Source organism: Ambystoma mexicanum, chromosome 7q (assembly GCF_040938575.1).
Source record: "Ambystoma mexicanum isolate Mex_15411 chromosome 7q, UKY_AmexF1_1, whole genome shotgun sequence".
Lineage (NCBI taxonomy): Eukaryota > Metazoa > Chordata > Amphibia > Caudata > Ambystomatidae > Ambystoma > Ambystoma mexicanum.
In genome coordinates this window covers 40,264,525-40,289,030 of record NC_090941.1, presented here as the reverse complement: position 1 = coordinate 40,289,030, position 24,506 = coordinate 40,264,525, and the positions used below count along the sequence as shown (strand labels likewise).

Below are 24,506 nucleotides of genomic sequence, written 5' to 3'. Positions count from 1 at the left end.
ATAAGGAATTATTAGCCATTATGTCCGCCTTTAAGGCTTGGCGCATTATCTTCTTGGCGCCAGGCATACAATCACCGTGATCACTGATCACCAAAATTTACAATATTTAAAAACTGCCAAGGCTCAGTCTTCACGACAGCTCCGATGGGCTTTATTCTTTGCTGAGTTCGATTTTGTAATCACTTACCGTCCCGGCTGTAAGAATGGCAAAGCGGACGCACTATCTCGAATTGGAATGGGAGAAATGGACACAAACTCAGAACCTGTGCCGATAATTCCCGAACAAAGAATCTTGGGGATAACCACTTTACAAACCCTTGAAGACATTCAAGCACAGGTAAAACTATTCCTGGACTCTTCAGCCTTGCAGGATTGGATCAAAAGGATACTCTGATGGAAGGACATCCTGGCATTGCCAAAACAGAGGAAAAAATTAAACGACAATTCTGGTGGCCGTCCTGGCGAAAGGATATTAAATCTTTCGTGATGTCCTGTGGAGTTTGCGCCCAAAACAAAGGTCAAAAAAAAAAACTCGCCGGTCTTCTTCAACCCTTAGACATTCCACCAGCACCTTGGCCCACCTTGTCACTAGATTTTATCACGGACCTGCCCTCTTGTAATGGATACAATACTATTCTGGTTGTGGTGGATTTATTTTCCAAGATGGCCCATTTTATTCCGTTGAAAGGATTACCTTCAGCTTTTGTTCTTGCCAAGGAATTCCTCGAAAATATCATCCGTCTGCATGGATTCCCGTCCATACTAATCTCTGATCGGGGAAGCCAGTTTATTTCTCATTTTTGGAAAAAGTGTTGTCAACTGGCACAAATCGACGTAAGACTCTCAACCAGCCACCACCCACAGACCAATGGTCAGACGGAGAGAACGAACCAGACCCTTGAACAATATCTACGATGTATGTTGCACCAATCTGAGAGTAATTGGAAGGATATTTTATGGGTGGCTGAATATGCATACAATAACTCGATACACTCTGGAACTGGTCAGAGCCCCTTTTACACCCTATATGGACATCACCCTCATACTTCTGACTTGGACTCACCTTTGAGCCTCGAAATGCTCGCAGTGGACCATTTGCATTCAACGATTACTCAAGCCTTCATGGATGCTACTGCACACTTACAACATGCGAAAGGGACATACAAAAAGAATGCGGATCTGCATCGAAAGGAGGCGCCTCCATACCAAATAGGGGATCATGTATGGTTGGCTACCAAACACTTATCGCTCAAGGGACCTCAGACTTTTAATCCAGGGTATTTAGGCCCTTACTCGATCAAAGCTATAATTAACCCAGTGGCAATCAAGCTAGATCTACCAGCTAACATGCGGATTCACCCCGTTTTTCATGTGTCGCTTTTGAAACCAGTGCAACCAGGAACCAGATTAATAAAGCCACCAGATCCAATCCAGATAGATGGGGAGCCTGAATTTGAGGTGAAGAACATTTTGGACTCTAAGATCTCAAAATCAAAACTTTTCTATCTAATTGATTGGAAGGGACACGGGCCTCAGGAAAGATCTTGGGAACCCAGCGACCACGTACATGCACCTCGGCTAGTAAAAAGGTTCCATCGGAATTTCCCGAACAAACCGAAACCTCCTGAGGGAACGACCTTGGGAGGGGCCTTGGGGGGGAGTGCTGTCATGATGCCTACCCCCGGAGCACCAGGCCAGGCCCAGCACCCCCGGGAGCAGGCATCACACCCCCGGGTAAAAGCCCAGCGGCCCTTTATAGGGGCTCTTTGGACTCTGTCCTGGCGCCGTTGGCACCAGGCTCATGCTGGACATCAGTCCTGGCGCCATAGGCGCCAGGCTCATAAGGGGAAGTGTTTGGTGCACTTACCTGAAGCAGACCATGCTGCACACTCACCTGATGCAGACCATGCTGCATGAAGAACCAAGCCAAATGAGGCTTAGGAGGGACTATTTTTCTGAAGGAACTATTTTGTTACTTGGGTGGGGCTGTGGAAGAATACTCACCTGGAACTTCTTCCAAGGCTATTTAAGCCACGCCCGGACAACCACACATGCTTCGCGTTGTTCTGCATCCCAGCAGCTGAACGCTCACCGTGTCTGCTCCTGCACCTGGACTCCAGCCACGCCCGCCTCGAACCTGGAACACCTGTAAGGAAAGAAGAGAAGAGAAAGGTGAAAACCAAGAACTTATTCAACCTTCTTACATGCATCCGGAATCTTCACGCCAGCATTCCTGAAGGAAGACTTCCATTTAAAAGCACTGCGTTGCTCGCTGCAGCGCCGCGCTTCACTCACCTGTTCCCGAGACGCTGCCCGGCTCCATCGCGGCTCTCAGCACCGGTCGCCACATCTCTGCACCTAGGGGAGAGAAGAAGAGACAAAAGGTGAGCAAGGGAACACAAGAGGAAAGCCGAATTTTCAGCCATATTACTTACCGGCTTTTCTTGGTGAGCCATTCCACATCTGGGGTCGGCGCCGCATTTTTGGCAGCTACCGCACCCCGGCCCCTATGGGGAAAGGACAAAAGACATTACTGGGGAATTATAAAGACATTTAGAGGGGTCGCCCTCATCACTAACTCACCTGATTTTACCACTGGCAATTTAACCCCTCAACGCATCGCCTATGTTCTGCACCTGAAATAAAGGACAGATCACAGGTTAGAAAAAAACAACATAAAAGGAGGCTCACACTTGAACTTTTGCATCTTCATACTTACAGCGTATCGCTCAGAAAAGTCAAGTGGATTTGCCAGCGCCATTCTGAAAACCAGTGAAGTAACTGGACGAACGCGCGCCCCTGCACCAGAAGCAGGATGGAGAGTTCATCCTTCCAAACCATAAGGTGAGCTTAAACCGGTGGTTTTGGAGGAAGTCAGAAAAGAACGAGGGGGAAAAGGGGGGAGCAAGCACACTATTCAGCAGACAGTTAATCCCCTTTCTCCTCTGCAGAAGGATATTCTTACAGGCCAGACAAGCAAGATTTGGGGGTCCTGTTCAATCGGTGGTCCGAATTCTGCGCATCACGCTTGAAGAGGCCACATCAACCCAGACCAGACCAGCGCCTCCGTGGGAGCCAGGTGAGCGTTACAGTCTTGTCCTTATGCGACAATCGATGTGACACCCCTAAATCTGGATCCATCTCCTTTGAATCTGCCAAATGCTGCTTAAGCTCAGGAGAAGAAGATGCAAAAATATGTTCCAGCATGACAAGACTTATCATATCTTCAAAGGTAGAAACCCTATATCCTTCGACCCAGCCAGTCAAGTTTTTTAAGGATTCAGTTACAGAAGATACCCAAGTACCACCTTCTTTTTTCCTATACTCTCTGAATCTTTTTACGTATTGGGCAGGAGTCTTTCCAAACTTTAAGATGAGAGTTTGCTTCAACATTGCAAAATCTGCTCTCTCAGCTTTCTACATTTCCATGATGGCACTGCAGCCGGAATGGGACAGTCTGCTGAGTAACCAGGCAATTGTATCAGCATTGTCAACTTGTTGAACTTCACATGCATACTCAAATGTATTCATCCAGTCCATAATGTCATTCTTTTCCTCATACACACTGAGCAGATCTTTTGGAAACCTTGGATGAGAGGAGGCCCCAGACCCATGTCCAGGACCCTTGGACCCATTGGCAACTTGAAGCTTGGCCAGTTCCAACTGGTGATCCCTGTCTTTTTGTTTTTCTGCCTGCTCTATCTTTAGTTTGGCCATATTGAACTCAAGCTCCTGCTGCCTAAACAGCACCTCTTGATTCTTGAATTTGAGTATGGCCTCCCCATCAGCACTGGCAGAGGAAACATTAGACATTACATCCTGCATGTCTTCATGGTTACTGTGGACCAGTGCAGCGGCAGAACTATCAGTTCTACTAGTAAGAGCAGCCCCACCTCCTTCTGCACTGTCCTCTGAAGCTATAGGACTAAGCTGAGCTTCTTGCCAGGCCATGATTCTTTGGATCATTTCCATTTCTGTGCCCTGAGAGGAGACACCTCTCTCAGCACACATCGTTTTCAATGTTTCAGATTTAGAAGCATTTAGAGTTAACAAGGTACTTGTTTCCATACTGTTAGATAGGACTATGGCCTTTAAAAAGTTATACTATGACAATTCACTATTTGTCCTGGTCGGAATAACTCAAAATGCCTTCACTAGTATGCAACCCTGGATACCTTCAGTCCTCTCGCACCGCTGTACACCAATTTGTTAAGATGGATTTCTGTACTCTGACCTGGAGGGGCAGAGGTTCAGAAGGCCAGCCTAGTTTCTTGGAACAGGGTAACCTCTGGACAAGCCAGACCAATCAGGGAAGCGATGGTGGCGGTCAAGACTAAGTCTCAAGAGGGGTCAGGGTGACTGAAAGACCTCAATGAGCACACAAAGCAAGGACACTCAATAGTGCATGCACGCGCTTGTGCCAATGGACAAAATAGGGTCTCTACAAGGGTCTCTGACAGTTCAGGAAGGTGGATGAAGTGATGAAGAACAAGTCCCCACTACTCAAGCAAGAGCTCCACTTGCGGGCAGAGGCATGGTGAGAGTGTGGGATGGATCCGCTATTTCACAACAGTGGTAGAAAAGAAATGGGTTCCTGCGCTAGGGGCCACCGGTTGGGGTATGGACTACTCACCGGTACTCGACGCAGGCAGACCAGACTTCGCCAGTTCAGTTCACGTTGCTGGCAGGTTCGGATGCGACAATCAGGACGTCTCGACACCGTGTAAATTCTGCGGTAGCAGGATTCAGGGTCGAGGGGGTCACAAATGCAGCAAACGTGCCCAGGTCGTTACCACAGCAGGGCAACACGGCAACCGCGTTTACTCTGGTCCAGGCGCACTCGTCTCACTTCAGACCTGGGAATGCCAAGTGTACGAAGTTCAGTGTGAAAGTGCCATGGACAAAGAGCTAGCAGTAGGCCAAGTTTCGAGGGCTTCCACGAAACGGTGGCGGTGACAGAGCAAACATCCTTTGTAAGATGGTCAGCCAACTGGTTGGCCCAGGGACACTTCTGAAGAGGCTTACTTGCAGGGTTTGATGAAGGTGCCGAGAATAGTTGGTCCCACTATTCCAATGGGTCGAAGCGCCTTCGTAGACCTTCTAGGACGATCCGATGTAGAGGGGTCTCGCAGGACGAAAGCGGGCTCAGGGTGGCAAACCTTCCAGCGGGTCACCAGCGGTTCCTCGACTCGGCTTCCTGTTGCAGGATACTTGGCTCCTTATCACTTGTTCGGTGTGAACTCAGGAGACCGACCTGGTAGTACTGTGTTCGGCCTCCTCTTATCCAAAGCTCCCTTTGTGCCAAAACGGAGAGGACCCAATGGGAGATCTGCTCACAAACACTCACTCCATACGTGGACCAATCACGGACCACGGTGGGCCCAGGCATTCAGGACACTCCAGACTCTCTGGCACCCAGGATGTGTAATGGGAACAGACATTCCAGCCCACATCCTGGAGGCACACACACAAGGCATGCAGAAGCCTGTGAAAGCTTTGGGTTTCACGGGAAAGTGCATGATCAAATAAGGACTGACCCGGGTCGGCTCGACCTGGGGAAGGTGAAGGGGCAAGATGGCCAAAGGATAGGACAAAGAACCGCGTGGCATGGCCATTTTGGAGCCATGCCACCTATTCATGCCAAACACGGTAAGCGCGGATAACATGGCAAAAAAGGGTTCAAAACATAAGATAAACGATAGCTGCCACCAGTCCTGTTTGTGACACACCTGCACAGTTCATAATAAGTCCAGCGAGAGTTTCTAGGGCCTTTGGAAAGACTAGAGACCCAAGAGTGTGGTAAAGTAAATTACATTGCACTCTTGTTACATGTTGCACAAAAGCTGCAACATGAGGAAAGGACTAAGGAAAACAAAGTCTCCCAGTACTGACTGTCTTAAGGGCATGTCAGTTTCCCCATAGGAATTGAGCAAAAGCCCAGAGGAGTGCGGTGGAGGGCTGCGCTTCTCTGGCAAAGGTTAGATCAGGGTGTAAACAGCAGCAAAAAGTTTTGGGGTTGACACATTGTGGGAAAATGACATTCAAATATGAAATCTTTCCTAACACTCGCCCCTCCCAGACTAAGGACAGGGGGAACTAATCCACCCCTGGATGAGTTTCTTGTTCAGGTCGGCTAAACATTCTGGACAACCCATCAGCATTGCTATGTTGGACACCTGGCCTATGCTCAATAGTGATGTCAAAGCCTTGCAGACTTATGGACCACCTAAGCAACTGTGGATTCTCTCCCTTCATGTTCATTAGCCACTTTAATGGCTTATGGTCAATTTGCACAGTGAAGTGGGTCCCATAGAGGTAGGGCCTCAGCTTCCGTAGGGCCCACACAACCGAGAAACATGCTTTCTCTACTGTGGACCATCTGAGCTCTCTGTCCTTAAGCTGGCAACTAATGAAGCCAATAGGGTGTTCCTTACCCTTCTCATCTACTTGTGATAGTACAGCTCCTATCCCAGTGTCAGAGGCATCTGTCTGCATGATAAAAGGTCTTTGGTAATCAGGGGCCCTGAGACCAGGAGCCTGGCACAAGGAGTCTTTTAAGCCATTGAAGGCCTTCTCACACTCTAGAGACCCAAGAGTGTGGTAAAGTAAATTACATTGCACTCTTGTTACATGTTGCACAAAAGCTGCAACATGAGGAAAGGACTAAGGGAAACAAAGTCTCCCAGTACTGACTGTCTTAAGGGCATATCAGTTTCCCCATAAGAAATGAGCGAAAGCCCAGAGGAATGCGGCGGAGGGCTGTGCTTCTTTGGCAAAGGTTAGATCAGGGTGTAAAACAGCAGCAAAAAGTTTGGGGGTTGACACATGGAGGGCAAATTACATTCAAATATGAAATCTTTTCTAACAGGTACAGAGGTCATCATTGTCATTGGCTGTCCTGCTTGACTCTGCTCTGTTACTACGTACCACCAGCCCTGAACTTTAGGTCATACAACAGAGATCAAGCGACAAATGCTGCTTGATCAGTTGAACCTCAGGGTACATCAAGGTTTGGTTTCCTATCTGTTCTTGTAAAAAACTCTAACTAAAGTTAGGGTTGGGCAATAGGTTGTTAGGCAGAATTATATGCAGTACCCTTTGGGAACACTACACACAATTAGGACTACAAGTGGCAGCACAATTTCACCTTTGGTACAAGCCTGTACTACACAGTAAAGTGGTAGCAATGGCTGAGCAGCCAGACTTATCTCAAGAGCAAGTGCGAATTATCAAATAGTTACACAAAGGACAGCAATCACTAAGATTCAAACAAACACTGACTCAAGGTTTTCAAATAAAAGAATACACATTTATTTCCTCTTCAGTTGTATAACATTTCACTAAAGTAAAGTAGTTCAAAAATCACACTCTTAATACACCACACCACTCCCAATAGTTTCCAGACAAGTTAAGCTCACAAAATGAAGTGGGGTCAAAATGGCACTCTGTTCATTTAAAAGGGAGAGAAAGACAAAATTAGGTAGAAATGGAGCAGTACCAACAAGTAAGTAAGTAGGGCAATCTAGAAAGAGGAACTAGAGTGAGCAAATCAGATGCAAAAGGCTTAAGGCCAAAGTCAATAGGACAAAAGTCTGTTGCTCAAGATCACACAGTTCAGGGGAGTTTGTGGTTAAGTCTTTGGCAAGAGTTCAGAATGAAGTTGGTCAGCAGAAAAGTTAGTTTAAAGAGAAGAGAAGGACAAGCCCTTGGATTGGCGAAAGGTTTCACACCCTTTCACCGTGGCTGGACGAAACAAACAACCAGATGTTGAACAGTACCTTAAATGGAGAAGAAACTGTAGCTGCGTCGTACGTTCCTGGTAGTTCCAGCAGGCTCACGGTTTCTGAAGCGACTGTCGGACTGACACGAAATTGGATGACTGGAGGGTCCTGCACCACCCAGGGAAGAAACCAGCAGCAGAGCAAAACAACGAATAAAAGGTGTGCTCCTTAAAACACAAGCAGGGTCCGACCTTCCTGGAAATCCGGCCCACTGTAGCTCTGTACAGCAAATTCAACCAGAAGAGGGGGCCCTGGTTTGGAGTTTGGGTGAACTCATTGGTCCCACCAGTTCAAGGGAAGAAGATTCTTGAAAGATCCTCTCTGTCATTGGAGTCTGAAGATTCGGGGCTGCAGCAGGTCTTCACCGGGCGGTCCAGACGTGGTAGGGGTCCTCTTCTGTCAGCTACTCTTCGGTTCTCTCGTTCAATTGGTGACTCTGCTCTTCCAGACCCAGAGACCTGCTTTTTATGCAGTTTTCCCCCATTCACACAGCCTGGCTGTCAATCATACAGCAGGGTAGCTGTCCTGGCGGGGACAGTCACCCTGCCAATCAAACAGGAGTGCAACCTGGGTTACCAAGGGAACGCATGGTAGAGGTCCTAAAACCCCTCCCTCACATCCTGCCTACCCAGACTTTCAGGCACCTAAAGGAGGGCTTCTGTTCAGAAGCCCACGAAAAGACGGTGAACAAAGGAACCAAACCTGGTTTGACATGTAGAGACAAACACAAGAAAGACTTTTCCAAAAAGAAATGGTGACTAAACCCAGCCGGAACAATATTAAAAACAATATAGTCAAGCGGGTTTAAGTTCAAGGCTACCAAGATAGCCTAAAAAAATACCATGGTTATTTAAGATAACCGCAGTAGGAAAAATAGGGCAGTTACCACTACCACCAGCCAAGTCTTAAAGGAAAGAGAGCAAAACAATGCTCCAAGAGAGACAGACACAAAGGCATAAGTAGTAACCCTTTCCAGTACTCCATGTAAGATGGTTTGCACTGGGTCTGTGGATTTAAAAGAGATTAGTAAAGTTAATGGCAACTTTACATTTTCTGGGGGACAGTAGTCAGCCCCAGAAAATAGAGTCTGTGTTGGGAAGTCTAAAAGACATCCCTGTGTCACTGCACTGAGGGTGCTGTGTAACATACAGTAAAAAAGATTATGGGCCTCATTACAACCTGCCAGTCCGGGACCGTGCAAAATCCGTGATGGCGGTAAAAACGTTTCCGTGTCCGCAAGGGTGCGGAAAAACCGCCCGATTACACGCTGTCGGTCGCGCGCACCACACGGACTCGGAAACCTTGTTACCGCCGTCACGGAATACCCCACGGAAATGGAAATAACGAAGCCACAAGTGGCGCAAAACCCGTTTCCGCCTCCGCCGCCACGGACACGGAACCGGAAATACCATGATCGCCAAAACAGGAAACAGAGAGGCGGCCATCATATAAAAGCACAATCCATTGCCATCCAGAGCCAGCACAAGCACAATCCTGACTCTGAGAAGCCAAAAGGGACCACCAGCATGTCTGCCAGAATTCCTGCTCAGAGGCAGCGCAAACAGCGCTTCAGCGAGGCGGAGCTAACCGTCTTGGTGGAGCACATTGTGGACAATGCTGAGATGCTGTTCAGCGCCGACCAACGGCGTGCCACACAGCAGCGGAGGAAGGAGGTGTGGGCCGAAGCTGCACGCAAGTGCACCGCTGTGGGCGTGGCAGTGAGGAGCGTGAAGGACTGCCACAAGCGTTGGGACGACCTGAGGCTGAGGGTACGCAACCTCATTTCCACGCACCGCCAACGCAGCAGTGGGACAGGCGGAGGACCCCCTTCCCCACTGAGGCTGCAAGCATGGGAGGAGCGTTGCAGCAGCGTCCTCCACCTAGAGGGAATCCATGGGATTGGGCAGGCTGAGGCAGGAGTGAGCCCACCTGCAGATGCCGGTAAGTGCCCAAACATGAATGCCACATGTAAATATGCAGTTGTGAGTACTGGGCCAAAGGACCCATTAACAAACCCCCCCCCCAGGCAGTGCATGTGTGGGCCAAAGGACCCATTAACAATCCCCCCCGCCCCCAGTCAGTGCATGTGTGGGCCAAAGGACCCATTATCAATCCCCCCCCCAGGCAGTGCATGTGTGGGCCAAAGGACCCATTAACAATCCCCCCCCCCAGGCAGTGCATGTGTGGGCCAAAGGACCCATTATGATCCGTATGGCAACCAATATCACTGAATGCAGACACCAGCAATCAGATGCATGTGACTAACACTATTCAATGTACAATCTTAATGACGCATGTGATGCACCCATCTGCCACCACAACAACACTAATTGCATGCCCTTTGTGTCCCCACAGCCGTTTCAAGTGACAGTGATACTGCACAACAGGCCAGCCAATCAGCATCGGCAAGTACACTAGCCACCGCCACCACACAGGAGGATGCTGCCGGCAGTTCTGCACCTCTGGCCACATTACCAGCCACTACAGATGTGCAGCACACCACCACCACCACCAACATCCCCACCATCTCCACACTGGCTGAGTCCAGACAGGTGCCACAGGAACCTATCATGGCCACCCAACACAACACCGAAGGCAGCAGCACTGCAGAGGGGGCGGCCTGCAGTGATAACAGTGCCCCGCAAGAGCACTCGGAAACGGGGCCACAGGGGGAGATGCCCACATTGGAAGACCTGGGCTCCTTCCATGAGCTGGGGTTCAGCCCCACTTCACTGGGGAGTCCCATGAGGTCGCCCACCCCATCCATGGCCGAACTGAATGCCCGCATGCAGCGGATGGAGGACCAGCAGGCTACCCTCACCCAGCTGGTGGAGAGGCAGCTAGAGGAATCCAGGCTGCAGAGGGAGAGCTACAGCGCCTCAGTGCGTCGCCTGTCGAGGTCCATTGGACGCTTTGCGAGCACCATAGTGACCCTTGCACGCCATGTGCGGGAGGGCAATGACCACACCTCCAGGCTTGTGGAGGCCATGTTGGTTGGCCAACAGGCAAATCTGGCACGGATGCCCTCAATCCCTGATTCTGGCCAATCAAACACTACCACCCCATCCAGCTCCACTACTGCCAGTCCAAGGAGGCGCTCGAGTAGGCTAACGGGTCCCTTGGGCAAGGTTGCACAGAAGCGCACACGGAAGTGATGGCATGTGTGTGGAGCAGTGCAGGACACATGTGGACTACAAGGGTGTGAGAGGGGTGGTCACGTTTGGGTGGTGGGGTAGGTAGTTTTGGGGGTTTGGACAATGGGCTCTGGGTGGGGGTGGGCACGTTTGGGTGGTGGGTGGCCCCGGGTGTACAGCTTCCCTAACCAATGCACCTTCTTCCCTGTTGTTATTACATCAATACATCACCATTTCAAATCAAGACATACATGTGTGGACATTGATCATTTATTTTGCAGTGCAACTATTAATTCATTGTCGTCACCATGTTTGTGCATTACTGTGAATGTGCTGTGACTCAAAAGTAAATGCGAATCAGGGCATCCCGTGCTCTCTGGCCATCATGTGCACCCCCAGGGGGAGGCGGTGCCATCCCATCCCCATCTCCATCTCCATCCCCATCTCCATCCCCATCCCCATCCCCATCCCCATCTCCATCCCCATCCCCATCCCCATCTTCCTCATCTGCGTCTGGTGGCATTGGGATGTTCCTGCGCAGGCATATATTGTGCAGCATGGCACATACCAGCGTGATTTTTCCCGTCTTCACTGGGCTGTACAGCAGTGATCCGCCAGATCTGCTCAGACAGCGGAAACGGGCCTTCAGCAGTCCAAATGTCCTCTCAATCATTCCACGTGTGCGGATATGTGCCCTATTGTATGCCTCTTCATGCCTGTTCCTTGGTCTCCGTACAGGTGTCATCAACCATGGCGTGAGTGCATATCCCGCATCACCTACATGGGATGTAGATGGGGGAACATGTCAGTGTTTGTGGCATCATGTCCTCATCTGCTGCTGTGCATTCTTGTATCATCATTCATTCATGCATATGAACCATGCAGTGTCTGGAGGTATGTTTTGGCCATCACGAGGAATGTCGCTGACTGCATATGGGCCTACACATTAACTTGCATGTTTGCTGTGCCCTGCGGGTGACATTTGATTGTGTGCATGTCATGGTGCAGTGCTGTCCACACATGGCAGAGTGACTCCACTGTACGGAAGTAGTAAATACTCGTCGTATCATTTACACGCCTCTCGTGCTTTTTGGGGCAGTGTTTCAATTGAGGGTGGGTGTCTGCAGTGGCACAGGGTTCATGGGACAGTGACGGGATTGGCTGTGGCAGCGTGTGCACGGGCACATTGTGGTGCCCTGTCATGTCTTCCTTCATGATGTTTGGCATCCGCTGTGTATTTGGTAGATGGAAGGGGGGTGATGCATGTGCGGTCACAGCGGCACACTCACAATGCTCATTGCCTGGACACACACACACCACTCCGACAGGGTTGTAGCATCGTCAGCTGTACTCACCCAATAGCCATGTGCTTTGTCCGGCATAGCGTTCCATGTAACGTGGCAACGTGGAATTCCGCAGTACCATTGAGTCATGTGATGAGCCTGGGAAACGTGCGCAGCAGTGTGTAATCAGTTGCATGGCATCACAAACCATCTGGACATTCAAAGAGTGATACTGTTTCCTATTGCGGAACACCGCCTCAATTGCATGTGGTACTGTCAGCTCGACGTGGGTGCAGTCAACTGCGCCTATGCAATTTGGGTGCGGGGTAGGGCTATGTGTTCCGACACATGGCGCAACAGGGCATCCAGTACCTGTACCAGGACTTTTGAGAAACACGGTTGTGATATGCCGTGCAGCTCACCAACCGTGTGTTGATAGGTGCCAGTGCCAAGGAAATGCAGAACTGAGACAACCTTCAAGAGGGGGGGGATGGCGGTGGGGGTGTCAATTAGGCTGCTGATGTTGTCCTCAATCATGGCGGTGATGTGCATGATTGTTGCACGGTCCAGCCGGTATAGGGTGTGGATCTGTCCTGGGGTGAGGTTCCAGGGTGAGGCCCTGATGCGTGGTATTGGTGGCTGGCGGCGGGGTCGGGCTGGCTGGGCAATGGGGTTTGCCATAGCTGCAGGGTTGGCTGGTTGCCGCCTGCGCCTCCTCCGCCTACGCCTCCTCCTCTGCGCCATTGCTGCCACCATGTGCAGTACTGCCTGTTGGTTGAGTAGGCCCAGTCCCAGTGCTACTAGCCCTGCTGCCTGCATGGTTCTGTGTTGTGTTGGGCTGGGTGTGGCCCTTTTGTAGGCTCCCAGTGGCCTGCTAGGTCCAGCTGGGCTGATTTGGTGCACCTGTGCCCTGATTCAGTTCAGCCGGCAGTGTATAACGCCATGTTCGCGGTGGCGGCGGTTCCGCCACCGTGATCACGGTATTTCCGCCATTTTTTTCCCGGTATTTCCGTGTCCGCGCTAGTTGTGATGCTCACGGTGTTTCGTGTTGCCGGTAACGGAGGGGTTTCCGTGCAGGCGGAATTAAGGGGAACCCTATTTCCGCGGTGGCGGTTTAGGGTGGTGCTATTACCGGGGCCGCGGGTCATGATTGCGCGGACATGCAAACGGTGCCGGTATGGTTTTACCGGCAGTGTTAATTCCGGACCGGAGTACTTGTAATGAGGCCCTATGTCTTTGGAGTAGGTGAGGCTCCAGAGTCTATGAACACAAAAATGTTAAAAACACAGCAAAACACATGTAAGAGTGGCAAAAAGGGCTCACACTCTTACTAGGTGAAAAAAGAAAAACCCAGAAATCCAGCAAAGCTGCTGAGGGACTCACTAGGTAAGGGAAATTAGCCATATATGAGAATTCTCCCTAACATAGGTCACCGCTCCAGTTTATCTCTGGCCATTGACATGACAGGTTTCAATTTTTGAAGTTCCCTGCCAAAAATAGAATGACAAGCAATGTGCTTGGATTTTGGCGATCTCCTGGCCCTCATGTAAAATGGTGCTCATTTAATATTGTCTCGTGAAAAAATGGTGGGAACTAAGAGTTACTACTTGGAGGCCTCTTCCCTTTCACATTATTCTCTCCACAGTAAGGTATCCCTTTTTTTCTACAAAGAAGGGATCTTGCTTCTCATCTTCTTCCTCAAAAGGATTACTTGCTCAAAAGCTTTCCAGAGGTAAGAGTCATTGTGTGACTGTGAATTCAGGGTGCATAGGGAAATATATGCCTGATACGGGTCTGGTGTAGGAGGCCTTGCTATATGTATAGAACCAAATGCTGTCCCTCCCCCCTCCTCAGTTTGGGGCAACCACTTTATGATACGATATGATATATTTTATATAATAGAGCGGCTATAAACAATTGTTTCAATGTGCAATGAGGCAGGGCAACAAGGGGGGATATGACAACAATCTTAGTAGGCCCAGTGACATTGAGATTGCGCAAGTACAGGGGAGAGTTAAAGGGGAGAAGTGCAAGGGGAAGGGGAGGAGGAGCAAGTACAGGACAAACGGTCAACAAAATAAGAAATAGCGGCCAGAAGGTGCTAGTGCAAGGGTTAAGTGCAGACAGCAGGTGATTAGGAGTGGAGGTAGGAGGAGTGTATGGTTGCAGATACAGCCCCAAGTGCAGAGTTGCCAGGTGGCAGTTCAGGTGTGCAACTGGGAGGGCAGGGAGCTGGGCCCGAGGTTCAGATGGTAGCCAGTTACCAGTGCAATATCAGACAGGAGATCAGCAGGGGAGAGGAAGAGAGAATGCAGAAGCAAAGAGGAAAGTTTAGAGCTGCTTTCGGAACTGGAGATGGGTCTGCTCAAGTTTCAGAGAGGCAGGGAGGCAGTCCCAGAGGGAGGCACCAGCCAAAGGGGGAGATCTGCCCCCAGCTCGTTTCTTGGAAAAATGACTGACAATAAAGGAGCTGGAGGTGGAAGAGCGAAGAGCTCAAGTAGGAAGATACTTCAGAAGAGAACTTTACTTTCTTCTTCTGCCATGGAAAAACCAATGACTACACATATATGCTTTGCTATAGGGTCTCCATTTTGGATGGGGAAGGGATGTGTCAAGCAATTTCCAAGAAGGAATATTATTATTATTATTATTATTATTATTATTATTATTATTATTATTATTATTATTATGAACAATACTAAACCCCAGTAGACTATGGCTATTACCCTGGCTCACACATTAATGCCATAATTTCCTTCTAGCATAGACTTGGGTGCTCTAGGTTTCTCCCAGGAACTGCATTTTTAAATCTGAAGTTATAGGAGTCGTGTCTCTGGAGTTGGTACCAGGCTCGCAAAAGTATACAGATCAAACCTATTGGTCCCCAGTGTGGATTGGTTACTGGGTTTGGCCAGTGATGATACCTTAAAAGCCTTTAGTGGAGGAGGTGGTGAGCAACTGCTAGCAAATAAGCCTCCAGATAATTCAAGCACTTTCCAGTGGAGACTCTTACGGAAGACGTTGCCAAGCTTCACTTCACAGGGGCGGATCTACCTCTGATGAGTCCGGACTGCAATTTACTTCTCCGAGAATGCACACCACCGTCACCACCAACATCAACCCCCAACCCCACAGTGAAGCAACGCTCCCTGAAGCCTAAACCTTCTGCACCCTGGTACACTCAAGAACTCAACAAACGAACCATCAGAAAACAAGAAAATACTTGGTGAAAATCCTGCAGTGCATCTAACCTCGCCCTGCTCAAGGAACTCTGTGCTACATGCAAACAACTGATCGCCACTGCCGAGGCCAACTACTACCAAAACACCACAGCCAAGGGTAACAATGAAAGCAGAGCCCTCTTCAAAGCCATCAAGCACTGCATCAACCCACTACGCACCCTACCCATACGGCACTCCACCGGAAAATCCACTGCCATAACCCATCTTCCCTTCCTAGGTAAGATCCTTGAGAAAGCAGAAGTCACGCAACTCCTTCCACACATTGAAGCTGGCAACATCCTTCAGTCGTACCAATCTGGATTCAGACCCAGATGAAGCACAGAAATGGCTACCATCAAGTTGATCAACAATGCCCTTTAAATCTTGATGATGCCATCCTTGCCTCCGGCTCTCCTTGACCTCTAGCAGCATTCGAAACATTAGACTACCAGACACTCACAATCTATACCAGTGCATGAGGATTAACAAGATCATCCTCCGCTGGTCGGAATCCTACCTTGCTAATCACCGCCAGTTTGCACTAATGGATTGCTCCACATCACCAACTCTACTGTTCACCTGTGGAGTCATGCAAGTATTCACCCATTCCCTGTGATCTCCAATATTTACATGGACCTGCTTGGAAACCTCATCCCATCACACAGCATTCACCAATACACAGATGACACACAGCTCTACATCAAGATATCCACTATCAAAGGCATCCACAGGCTGAAGGCCTGCCTCTCTTTGATCCAATCAGGGATGCTTAGTCCGTACCTGAAGGTCAACCACTCCCAGACTGAATTCCTACTTCTGACCAACAACACTGGACACCCTGCCTTCCAGACCTGGCTCTCTTATATACGCATCAAGGGCTTCAGACCCTAGCTGACCACCTGCACTAAGTCCGTTGGGTTTGACATCAACAGACACCTCTTCTTCAAAAAGCACATAGCAAGGAAGACACAAATGGCTTGGTACCAATTTTCTCTCTGGTGGAAAATTAATCACTTCCTCCCAGAAAACAACTTCAGATCTACTGTCAAAGTCTTGGTCCTCGCACACCTGGATGGTGACAATGGCCTTTTGGTAGGTTTTCTGACTACTACTTTGGCAACCCTGTGATGTGAAATGAGCACACAAGAGTACCACAAATGGGCACCCCAACCCTGTACAAAATCCTGAGTACTAAGTACACACAAAGTGCAGGTCCATCATGTTTACTCATGTTATTTAAAAAATGCTGACAAATAGCCTGAATGGACCTCCAACCGTTACTAACTGGCCCCTTTGAGATGGGCTGTCCCTAGACGGAGGTAGTGGGCTGCCTATCTAGGGTGAGGGGGCAGAGAAGAGACTGACCCTCATTAGAATAAAAAGTGTTTATGCAAATGTATACAAAAATGTGTCTCTAAGTAAAACTCAGGAGAAAACATCTATACTGGGGGCACAAGTGGAAGAGAATACACTTTAATGCTCCCACTTCTCTATTCAGAACCAATATACGAACATGTTAACATGTTTATTTAATCAAGGGTGTCCAGTTATTAATTGAGCATCTCACTTTATCTATGGTAATACGGTTTCAGTGGGTTGTTGTATCTCTGTCATGCCTTTTTCTTCAGGACCCAATAATTGGAAAAGATGTATTCCTACCACCCACTTGGACACTCGGTCAAGGGCTTGGGTCACTGTGTCTCTTTGTGAAATCCCCATGGATGCAAAGATGCTGGCTCCCATGGCTAGAGCTCCTGGTACCGACATCCAAGAAGTGGGGCAGACATAGCTGTAGTCCTTCACTGCATTATGATGAGCTGTAACAAGCAGCCTGAATTCAGATGGCTGTCATCCCTGTATTAAAGTGAACATAGCCAATTTAGGGAGCCAGCGTCTTTGCTCCACTGCCTATAGACTCCGGCATGAAACCCTCTTGAGTTCTCTGGTTGGTTGGTGCGGGTACCACAGTGCCCTCCAGAACTCCTACATATTGACACAGATCCTTGTTGATTTCCTTGAGCATGGATCTCTGCATCTATGGGTGCCCACGAGTTTCCGAGATTTAACAAAAGGAGTCCCTCAGTGGATACTGGAAGGTTTGGACCCAGGACACTAATGTGGGGAAAAGCCCTGTGGTGAAGTGCCAAATAATGGAGAAATCTGTGGCTGACATGAAGGGTAAGTCTATAAAGTAGGTTTTCGTTTTCTGGATTCAAGAGGTGGCTTTTTAATCGGGTGTACTACAGCGCACAACTGTAGCATTTAAGAAAGCAAGGGGAGACCTATATAACTGTTTCCTGAAATTCCTGATTCCTAGCGGCTGTCATGTTTCCCGCATTTGACTATGGGCTGCATATTATTTATGTTGATTGTAAGAAATGAGAATTAACATCAGCAAATATTCTCGTAAAATCACACATGTGCCATATTCTGCCAGAATAAAATTTTAAAGCAATCGGACTCATGTGATTTTGAGCCAGGAAAAAATCATTGTTTCAATCATGAAGAAGGTGGGAAGTTGTGTCAGATCCACCATAACCGGTCGAACCACATCAGATATCCTTTATGATAAATCTATTTTGGAATCCATATGTAAAGGCAATTGGTGGTTTTGTGATGTGGGGCTGTGAGTGCACATATTGGTATAAAACTCGTTACACTTTGTACAATGACCTAAGGGCGCACACTTGGGTGAGGGTCTAATAAATTGGCAAATCCCCTCTCAAATGCACTCTAGTTATACCATTGATACACCAGGCTTGATGTTTTAATACGTTTTTAATTTGTTTTCATCCTTCAATGCAATCATTCCATTGAGTGGGTATTCACATACCTCTCCCACAGTATGGGGTCTTTGTTGTAACTAAGGGAGTGGCTATTGGCTATATGTCTCTAGACTTGTGCCATCAAAGGTTTTCATGGTGGATTGATCAAACTAAGCTATTAGTATGTATGTTGGTAGAGGGTCAGTAAGTTCCTCTCTTGACTATCCCAATTAATAGGTGGCACACCAGCACTCCCTAAGGATATTTGACCTAAGGGTTAACATAGTTCTTCTTGGAGAGATAATAGCAGTACCAGCCAGGCCATGTATTGAATGTTTGATAGGCATGTTACCCCTTGATCACCTGTGTGTTGTACCCAGTAAGTGTCAGCTTAAAACAACCTGCATTTCTCCACATAAAACCACAACATTCCGGGGGGCAGCCCCATGAAAGTGCTAAGTTTGTACCATTTCTAGACTTTATTTTAAGTCAAATTAAAATGTGCTCTAATATATCATGTATAGTACCACCTATATATAGGTCAGAGTTGGCCATTAAAACACAAAGACATGCATTTTAGGTGCACTGTTCCCCAAATAACCAAACCACTCTAATGTTAACACTCCCTATTTATGAACTAGCAGTGATTCACCCCTATCTTTGGTTGCCATGGGATCTGAATTGCAATTAGCGATGGGAGTGTCTCCTCTACCATTGTGCTGCTTATGTTGTGACTTGCTGTTACAATGTTACAGCCACGTAATGATGATCTTCTTAAGTGGACAGGGTCAGGCCATCTTTGGCCCCATGCTAGAAGTGTGAATCACAATATAGTGCATGAATTCAGTCATTCATTATTTATTTGAGATTTGTAAAAGCAATCCATGAAACATATACATAAAAAAACACCAATAATCAAATTTCAGGCAAATGAAAATCCAGCAAAATATAAATGTGAAATCACAGAGCACTAATCATAAAATAATAATGGTTTATTTTGATGTCAGTTGAAGAGATGTTCTTCTTCTCCAAGCGCTTTGTAGTTAGCATGCACATTTAAAAGCACTAGTACCACCTGGTGCACTTAATAATAGCATGAAAGAAGGTTGCCAACAGTTAAAACCTAAATCCCTAAGTAAATGTAAAAGATATCGTTTCTGCAGATCATTGTATAGGCGGCAGAAAAGAACAAGGGGCGCTAGACATTCATTCTGCGGACCACATGGGCAGCACATTTCATTTTCGTTCTTTGTGCCAGACCAGTTGCTGGTCACTACTCTAAAATGTAGGATATTTACTCTGGCTTGCATCAATAAAGACTGTTGGTAGACATTAGTTTTGCTCGCACCATTTTAGCCAAGTCAGGGCTAGTCAAAATAAAGATGTCCAAATGATGCTGGCATCATTAAACTGAAAATGGCTGAAATCACTGATAAGAACTTGATAGGGTTTTGCTTGGATAATGACCGATGTGGAGAAACCTGTGGGTATCGAAACAATAGAAGCCCTAAGTCCTGGTGCGGCTGTGCCAGAAAGCTGGGTGTGGACGTATTAGAACTTGTGATCTGAAGATCCTCAGCAGTGTGCAGGTAGATTCTGGGTGCATGGAGGCGAACAGAGACTGCATTGTTGTAGGTTGTGGAAGGAGAACCCTCCCCCATAAAAAACTCGTCCAATGTTTCTTCCAATGTTGAATTAGTGGTTGATTTTGCTGTGAATTTTTAGTTCTCTTTACTGCCCTCGTGGAATATGTCATTACTGGTTTACTCTGTTATCATTCTGTTAAAATTAATGGTTAGGTGTGTCGTAATTGTATTTTTGTTTCTATATTATTTGCTTTTGTCTATGCACTTTGTGTATTTTTTTTGTATTGCTTCTGTTTTTGTCAGCGCCCTTTTGCCTTCGGGCCTAAGGCGCTATATAAATAGTTAAATTAATAAATAAAAATGAATACAGTGTGGTAGCCGAAGCTCTGTAATCTGAGAGGCTTGAAGCTACCCCAATGTGATGGACACACACAGTGAAAATAAGGGGAGAGCACTGGGCATTCTCTGCTTCCCTCGGGTATTATGAGGCCCAGGGTTGGGGGCAGATTTGCAGTGGAATATGATTTTCATAGTTCACTGCTGTGAAATCAATGTACACGGATCTAGCCATTTGACATTGGCTTCCTATGGAGGGCCTGCACAACACCTTTACAAGCCCCCTCTCATCATATATCTGTTGTTTAATTATATTTGCTTTTTGATTTATTCACCGTAATTTATGTATAATAAAGAAATGTGAAAATACTTACTGCTGTTCTTTGTCACCTCTGGTATGCAGACAAATGGTGCTGATGTTGACAAAACAGTGTACAAAAAATAAGATGAACACTGACTGAGTGAAGTGTAAGCCTATTAGAATCCTCAATCCAACCTGCTACTCTTTGATCGGCTCGTCCCTCGCCTTATCAACATTCCTTCTGCTTCTGCATCAGCTCCTTCGGCATCGCTGGATCCCTTGCCAGATGTGCCGACCTTGGCTCCCTTGCCGCCGCCTCCTAACCACCTGCCTACCCTTGCCACAGCCTCCTTGCCACCACCCCCTACTTTGACAATCTCGTCAACCTCCTCCTCTTCTTTAGTGAACCTGCCACCCACTAACAATGTATCTGGGACTCCCCTGCAGCCCCTCATGCACTGGCTCCCTTCTCAACCACTGCAGTCCTAGCTCCCTCGCCAGCCTTGGCTCCTCTGCCCCCTTCTACCTCTGTCCCTCAGGCACTCTCACCACTTATGTGGGCCACTGTCGCCTGCTCCCCCCATTAGTCTTTCACTGATGGCAATCTGCTCCACATTGCCATGCTTAACACTTGCTCAGCTGTCAAACACTCCTCTGACATCTGCAACCTCCTTGAACTCCTGGATCTTTATGTTCTTGCCGTGACTGAAACTTGGTTCAAGGATAGCTCTGACACGAGTTTTGACATACTTCTCCCAGAAGGTTACACAATACTCTCTCTGCCTGGACCAAACACACCAGGTTGGGCAGTAGCAATGATTTTCCCTGAATGCATCCCTGTGTCTGTCATTCCCACACAGGCCTACTCATCTTTTGAGTGCCTGGTCTGCAGGCTCTCCCTCTCTCCTAGCTCTTCACTCCTGCTGGCCACCTTCTATCAGCCTCCTGGTCAGCCCTCCCCCTTTGTTCTGGAATGGGCTGACCTTGCCTCCTCTCTCCTTTCCTCCTACTCTCAACTCCTCCTACTGGGTGATCTCAACATCCATCTAGACTCACCTGATTCCTCAGGATCTTTCCGCAATCTTTGCGACTCTCTCTCTCTTTCCATCTTACCCTCTGACCCAACGCACACCTGGACACAACTTGGATGCTCTCATCTCAACTGACATTCCTCTATCTAGCCCTTTCACTACTTCTCTATCCTGGACTGATCACGCTCTCCTCTCTTCTCACTTGAAGCTCTCTTCTCCTCTTGCATCGGTGAGTCCAGCACTGCCTCCTGTTTACAAGGTCATCCAACCCATGAAAAGAGTGTCAGTAACTGCCTTTGCCTCTACCTGCTCGCCTCCTTCTACTCATTTGGCTGACTCCCACCCTCACACAGTCCCCTCTAACTTGAACCTCTCTGTTTCCAATACTCTTAATATTCTCTCCCCTGTCATAAGGGTACGACTGAAGCCTACCAAAAAGTGCAATTGTGGGTATGACGTTGAACTGGCTACCCTAAAATGCAAGGGCAGGGCAGCCGAATGGAAATGGGATTCCTTGGGTGCACCCTCAGACAAACTCACCTGCCGCCTCCTTGAAATGCATCTGCTCCAAGAAAAGAGTATTTATTCAAGCCTGCATCTCCGCTGCATCCAATAACACAGCCAAACTTTTCACACTCTGCAAGGAACTAGCCAATCCTACTGCAGCCTCCTCCACCACTACACGCACCCAGGACCTTTCCTCAGCCCTGACTGAACACTTCGCCTCAAAAACACAGGACATCCTATCCTCTCTTTCTTCCTCTCCACCTCATGCACCAACATCTCTTGTACCTCCCTTGGCCACGCCCTCCACTCCCCTTCTTCTCTCCTCTCTCTCCCCTGTCACACGTGAGGAGGTCACTAGACAAATCCGGTCTCTGAAAGCCTCTTCCAAACAGGAAGACCCCTGTCCCTCCAAAACCATCAAGGACAACATTGATCTCTCGCCCCATCCTTGGACAACCTCTCCTTGACCATCGGAGTTTTCCCAACTGCTCTTAAGCACTCCCTTGTGCACCCTCTCCTCAAGAAACCTTCTGCTAACCCTTCCATTCAGACAAACTTTCACCCAATCTCTATTACTCCTTTCCTGGGCAAACTCCTGGAGAAGTTGGCTATTTCTCAGCTTACCCTCCACACTGAATCTGTTGGTTGCATCCATGAAAACCATTCTGGCGTTAGAGCATACAGAGGCATGTTAACTGCTCTTCTGAACACCCGTGAAGATCTGCTCTCAAATCTCGATTCTAACACTCCCTCTGTCCTCTTTCTACTTGACCTCTCCTCCACCTTCCATACAGTGAACTACAACACTCTGATCACATGTCTCCGTGATACCCTGGGCATCACTGATCAGGCCCTGGTGTGGCTAATCTCCTTTCTCTCTGACTGCCCATCCAAGGTGGAATTGGGGTCCTTTGTCTCCCCTATCACTCTCTCTCTATGTGTGGTGTCCCAAATGGATCTAACCTATCCCCCTGGGTTTTCAATGGCTACATTGCCCCACTGGCCCGTATGATAGCCACCTTCACCTCCAACTTTCAGTGTTACAAGGATGACATGCAGCTCTCCTTCAGGCTACCCAGGGCCTCTTCCTCCTCCTCACTCATACTTGACTGTCTGTCAGCAATTCAGCCGTGGTGTGCTGCAAAAAACCTCTGCCTCAATGCCAGTAAGACAGAGATTGTCCTTATCGAGACCCCTGCTCCTGCATTCCCTCTTTCCCTTTGGCCGGCCTCCCTTGGCCATGGGCCTCCACCTACCAACGAGGCAAACAATATGGGGGTCATCTTCAACTCTACTCTCTCCTTCTCCTCCCACATCGCAGACATCTCTAAAAAGTCCAACTACCAACTTCACCTTCTCAGAGGTATTCCGACTTTTCTCACTTTCCCTCAGAGGCTCACCATCTCCAGAGCCCTGGTCCTCTCTAGGCTGGACTAGTGCAACAGCCTCTTTCACAACCTGCCCTCATCTACACACCGTCTTCTTCAACTCATCCAGAACAGAACCGCAAGGCTCATTCTTGGCCACAAGCCCAGGGACTGCATCTCTCCGGCGCTGAAATCTCTTCACTGGCTCCCAGTGGCTGCAAGGATTAAGTTCAAGACCCGTTGCATTGTTCACAAGGCTTTCTGGGGAATGGGTCCACTCTATCTGCAACGCTCGATTCCCAAATACTCTCCTTCCCAAGACCTCTGCTCCTCTTCCTGCAACTCTCTGCGGGTGAGCCGCTTCTCCAAGTAGAGACTTGGGGGGAGATCTATATCCGTTGCAGGTACCTCCCTCTGGAACAGCCTCCCTGCCTCTCTCCATCTTGAGCCAGATCTCCCTAAGTTCTGGAAACTCCTCAAGACTTTCCTCTTTACCTCCTCCTTCTCTCTCCCTCTCCCCTGCTAACCACCTCTTTCTGCTCTCTCACTCTCTCTCCTCTACTTCTGCTCAGTCCCGCTGACAGGCAGCCTGGTGTACCTTCAGAGCCTCACAGGTCCCAAGCTTTCCTTGCCAGTCTCCTGCACTTGCCACCGGGCCTTGCACTTGCCGCAGCACTACTGTACTTCTAATGACCCTTGAGAGTGGTATCTCTATGCACTTCACCCATGTTATGACGGGGGTGGGTCCACTTGGTCCCTTTTGCCTCCCCCGACGCACATTTCTGTTCTTTTCACCTGCATGATCTGAATGTACCGTTCCTAGTAAGATCGTTTGTCTTGTCTTCCCTATGTCTTCCCCTCCCATTCATGGTTGCGCTTTGAAACATTTGTGTATAAGTGCATAATAAATAAACAATCAATCAATGAGCCTCTTTACGGTTTTGCCAGTCGAGGAAAAGTGCTGGTTAAATTGATGGTAATTTCATGACCACCACTTTTGGAAAAACACGTTTGCCGGTGGGCATCACTGATTTACCTCCACCCAAGAGCTGGAGGTAAATCCGGCCCCACTGGCAAACAAATGCGGGTATTACCGCCACCGGAATTACCGGTGCTGGTAATACTGGTCATCCCCTCCATGGAATCCTATGGGACTCCAAGGAATGGGGACCTGTAATATCAAGGAATTTCCAC

At 48.3% G+C, this 24,506-nt stretch overlaps 1 protein-coding gene across 1 annotated transcript in view; it reads left to right on the top strand.

Annotated features, from left to right (window-relative positions):
- CNKSR2 (connector enhancer of kinase suppressor of Ras 2) overlaps positions 1-24,506 on the top strand; it is a 2,376,238-nt gene that overhangs the window by 1,631,717 nt on the left and 720,015 nt on the right. The gene's annotated exons all lie outside the window — the stretch shown is intronic.